This window comes from Dendrobium catenatum, unplaced genomic scaffold, assembly GCF_001605985.2.
Source record: "Dendrobium catenatum unplaced genomic scaffold, ASM160598v2 original_scaffold_131100, whole genome shotgun sequence".
Lineage (NCBI taxonomy): Eukaryota > Viridiplantae > Streptophyta > Magnoliopsida > Asparagales > Orchidaceae > Dendrobium > Dendrobium catenatum.
In genome coordinates, this window is record NW_021449535.1 from 318,092 (window position 1) to 322,471 (window position 4,380).

General features: G+C 30.5%; 1 non-coding gene across 1 annotated transcript; it reads left to right on the forward strand.

The window, feature by feature from the left end:
- Positions 1-1,763: 1,763 nt before the first annotated feature.
- LOC114578726 lies at positions 1,764-1,870 on the forward strand. The gene has a single exon (XR_003699693.1). It is a non-coding gene; the product is annotated as a small nucleolar RNA R71 (small nucleolar RNA).
- Positions 1,871-4,380: the final 2,510 nt, after the last annotated feature.

Consider the following 4,380-nt stretch of genomic DNA (forward strand, 5'->3'; position numbering starts at 1 on the left):
GAAGAGAGAGAGCTTAGAACTTGTGAAATAAAAGTGGAGAAGTTATATGTAAGGGAAAAGATATGTGAGAGGGGATTTTATGTGGTTGCTCCAAGCAAACTTCTACCTTAGTTACTCCTTATGCCTTTGTTGAAATTGAGGTAAGCTTTGTTGAAGAAAGACTTCAAGGCTAAAGATTAATGGAAACTCTAGCACACTGGGGATGGTGAAAGTAATTTGGTTCTACGCCACACCAGAGAAAGGTGAAAGAGATTTGGTTCTTCATCGCACTAGAGAAAAGTGAAAGTGATTTGGTTCTCAATCGCACCATTAGTGGAAGTGACTTATATAAGGGCTTCTCCACCTTGTTATGGTAGCAAAAAAAGAGTCACTAATATTTTAGTGCAATACTCGGAGTTGAGGACTCTAGGGAGTGGACGTAGGTCATTTTGACCAAACCACTATAAGTCTGGTGAACTCATTCTTAACTTTTCCTACCAAACTTTATTTTTCTTGCACATTTATTTTCTTACAAATATGTGAGGATAATCATCATCATTGAGGTACGAGAATATTTGATATTTTCATGGAATAAAATTTTGCAAGAAAAAGAAAAAAAAAGTAAGAAAATTTAAAAATAAAAATGTTTTTTTAATTTTCCTACAAAATTAAAAAGAGCAAAAGTATTTGTTAATTGCCTTTGTTTACTTTTGTGTTATTTGGTCTAAGTTCTTCAAAGTATTTTGAGAGGAAAATTTTTTAAAACAATAAAACCCACCTCCTCTTTATGTGCTTTGGACAATTCAAGTGGTATAACAGCCCTTTATTGAACTTTCGTATTAATCTCCTCTTATTATAGGAATGGTGAAGCTACTATGATCTTTTAAATTTTCAAGTTTTTTTTTTTTAATTATAACACTACTCTTTTAAGTTAATGCTATGATTTCGAATTCTCCTAACTTCTTTCTTATTCAGAATATCCTTCATAAATTTAGCATAGGTCTGCTCTAAGGCTTCACAGAAAGGTATGTTGATTGATAACTTTTAAACACTTCTAAGAACCTAAAATATTTCTTATCAAAATTTTGTTTTATTAGACTATGAGGAAATGGTGGTGGTGATCTCTCAACAACCTTTCTATTTGGTTTCTCAGTTTCATTAATAGGTTTAAGTTGTTCAGGAGAAGGTCAGTATGTAAAGGTTCTTCTACACAACTATCATTTTGAGGTTGATCTATGTCCTCATAAGGATGCCCTAAATCTCTCCTACTACAAAGCTTGATATTATTGCATTGCTCTTTCAATTTTTGATTATTGATCAACTTAGCAAGATGGCTATCTAGTTTTTTTTTTAAATTTTTTCTAAGGGTTATAAATTGATCCTATAGTTGATTCCAAAATTGTAGTACTACCTCTTCTAATGGTGTATTCCTATTTCAAAACTAACTATTTTAATCAAATCCTAAGGGGTAATGATGTAACACTACAAAGTAGGGTGCTACGGTGCTTATGAGTCTAGGATCAACTATAGGATTAAAGTAATTATTATGAATATATTGTCCACCTCTTACTCCCATGGTATCAATTTTTTTAGATATTATAGTTATTTTAACAATAAAAATTGACAAAAGGCAACTAGAAATTGGTTGTAATCATTTTCACTATTAATTTAAAGCTTTCTCAAATAGCTTAGACATTAAAGATCTTCCAATTAATGTATCTATAATTAACACAGGGGATCCTACCAATCCATTATAAAAAGTATAAATAACCAACCAATCCATTAAATCATGAAGAGGGCATTTTCTAAGCATTTTCTTAAATCTCTCCCAACTTTTATAAATTGTTTGTCCATCAAATTAGGGAAAAAATATGGTATCATTTCTATGTTTGATAGTTTTTGAAGGTGGAAAATACATAGTTAGAAATTTGTGTGACAACATTCTAAGTAATTATAGAGCTTGAGGGCAAAGAATTCAACAACATCTTAGCTTTTCCCTTTGGAGAAAATAAGAACAATCTAAGCCTAATAACATCATAATTTACACCATTATACTTAAATGTTGCACATATTTGCAAGAAATTATCTAAGTGTAAATAACTATCATCAATAGGTGTTTTCCTAAACCAGGAATTTTGAACCATCTAAATTATGGAAGATTTTAGTTTAAAGCTATAGTATTGAATAGTAGGTCTATTGATAATCTAATGAATTCCTTCTACTGAAGGGTTAATAAACTCTCTAAAAAGTCTAGAATGGTCCTGATCTTAAACTGTGTCAGACATTTCTATTTTGTTTTTATTTTTCTGATTTTTATAAGGGAGGGTAATTTCTATCTCAGGGTCAAAAAATAAGGGCTCTTTACTAAATCTACCAAACATGAAACAATTATGAAACAACTAAAAAAAATTATAAGCTAAACAATCAACAAATTACTTTTTTTTTTTCAAATTTTTACTAAATAGAAAAAATGATAAAAGATGCACTTGTTTCAACAATATAGTTAAAATTACAATACACACATTACTTCTTTGGTAACAATGTTTAAAACTTGATGGGGACGAGGCTTGAGTTTGTGCTGGCTTTGAGTAGATATGGAAATATGCAGAGGTTTTCTTTGATATAAAAATAATTAAAGCCCACTAAAATATGCAAGGTTATGTGTCGATCAAGTAATAAATATTAGAATAGAGTACTGATCTCATAAGAATGTGTTTACTTATTTGCAAATAAAGTACTACTGATTAATTCAAATTCATAAATTATCCCACATAAAGTAAAAAAAAAAAATATTTTTGTGTTCGTATCACTTAAAGAAAACTTGCAAGAACATTTGATACCAATGAAGATAAAATATTTTATCTTTTATCATAGTTTTCCTGATGAGATTCTTAATTTTAGATATGGATCAGAGCATATGCATCCATAGATCTCTATCGAGCTTATAGGGGTGAAAAAAAAAATAATTATGGCCTTCCTAATATTTTACTATATCCATAAAACCTAAAAAATTCAAACATTTTTGTTTAGGAATGCCAATATTCCATTTCAAAACTCATAATTATTCTAGCATTCTTTATATCATCGTACTAGATATTAACTGCACATATATCCATTATATGCATTAAATGAAGAACGAGATAAATTAAAAACATTTATTTACTCATTAAAGGCATAAGAGTCTATATTAATACTTACTATGCTTTTACATCATTAACCCAAAACTAGAGAATTAGTTAGACATGAAAGGTACAATAAACAAACTCATTTTTATTTAATTCATTAAAAGAAGAGATACAAGAGAAGTAATAAAAAAATTATTACCCGAAAGGATCAATTGATCTTCTCTACACTCCTTTCTCAAACAATAGAGTTGCTCTCACAAGGCAAGTTAATATCCCTAATAGAAGTATCTTGCACTTTCCTAGCCTCCCTTAGACTTTACTCTAAGGGGCACTAATAAAGTACACTAAGAATTACAATTTTTTTCCAAGTGATAGAACTTATAAACAACAAAACTGATAAACTATTTATAATAAGTACATGGATGGGCTTAAGCATCGCGGCGCTCGATAAGATGGCACCACGGTGGTATAAAATGAACTAGCACCTCAATACCATAATGATTACTATGATGTGACTCTAGCCGAATCGCATAGTTAATTGATGAATCTACATCTCTTTTGGTTGAGTGTAATGGATTTTTCATATGAACAACATCTCCACCGTGGTGCTCTAGAATTTGAGCGCTGTAATGATTGAATTTGACTTTCGATGCTAAGGCATTGCAAGGCTTGGTGCTTTAGCACTCATTTATTTGAGCCTCTAGCGTTTCGGTGTTAAATTTGGGCACATAGACATTAACTTCAGTGTCATTGCGGCACCGAATAATAGAGAAACTAGCATTGTAATATCCTAATTAGGCATCTCAGTGTTGATGATCATAACACTATGACTCTTTTTCTGATGGTACTATGGTGATGTTTAACACTTATTGTTAAGATAGTTGCTATTTGCATGGTTTATATTTTTGCAACTTATGAAGTTTTGATGATTCCAAATATTATTGTTCAAATGTGTAGTTATCTCCTAACATTTTTTTGTAGAAGAATTGTATTTGCTCTTGTGTGTACTGACATTTCAGGAAAAACGAACTCCAGACTACGAAGACTTCAAATTAAATTCAGTATGCGATATTTTGTATAATTTGAAACTTGCACTTTTCTTAGAAATCAAATTGAAAGGGAGTGATTGTATTTTGAGTGAATAAAAACATACACACACATAAGGAGATCATATAAAATTTATACTGATCGTACAAGATGATTTCCAGTTCGTACTGGACGATCAAACAATTATCTCCTATAGAGCATATGGAACGAATAGGAACTTGCTCGAAAA